The sequence below is a fragment of the Lipotes vexillifer genome, unplaced genomic scaffold, assembly GCF_000442215.2.
Source record: "Lipotes vexillifer unplaced genomic scaffold, Lipotes_vexillifer_v1.1 C26222026, whole genome shotgun sequence".
Taxonomy (NCBI): Eukaryota; Metazoa; Chordata; class Mammalia; order Artiodactyla; family Lipotidae; genus Lipotes; species Lipotes vexillifer.
This window is the reverse complement of record NW_006774948.1, coordinates 1-598: the sequence shown is the minus strand read 5'-3', so window position 1 is coordinate 598 and position 598 is coordinate 1. Positions and strand designations below refer to the sequence as shown.

At 37.6% G+C, this 598-nt stretch overlaps 1 pseudogene; it reads right to left on the bottom strand.

Moving 5' to 3' along the window:
- Window positions 1–113: 113 nt before the first annotated feature.
- On the bottom strand, window positions 114–561 carry LOC103081380 (single-stranded DNA-binding protein, mitochondrial pseudogene; annotated as a pseudogene).
- Window positions 562–598: the final 37 nt, after the last annotated feature.

Sequence of the window (598 nt, the reverse complement as noted above, 5' to 3'; positions counted from 1 at the left end):
TTTTTTTTTTTACATAAGAGAGTATTTTAATTCTTGTCCTTAAAAACTATAAAGACTGTCATGATTTGGAAATGAGACTGTAGCAAACAATGGCCAAAGAAGAATCGTACATTCTATGCCTTCTCTTTCCTTTGTTCACTCAGAAATATAATGTTATCAGCTATAATTGTTGTTGCTTGTTGTCTCACATTATTTTTATCCATATATTCACCATAGTCTACTTTCCCTTCCAGGTAAATTCAAGACCCCCTTTTCACATACTGATATGCCACATCTCCGAGGCCTGGTCAGAATACTGAAATTCTGTGCCACGTTGTCTTTTGACTGACATCACCCATTTGGTAATGCTTCATTTTCCCCTGATCGCCACACCTCATTTGCTGCTACAGAAAATATCGTGACTGGGTTTTTTCCTTCTACCTGTCTCATGATAGGGTCCTAACCTACTCAGCCAAGTAGCTGCACATGATTCAGAGATCTGCTGAGAACCAAACTGCTAGCTATTTCAGACTCATGTCTTACACACTGATGAAATACTTGTACTACAGGCCTTCGAAACATGGCTTCTATTTTCTTTTCTTACAATCTAATCTTTAGT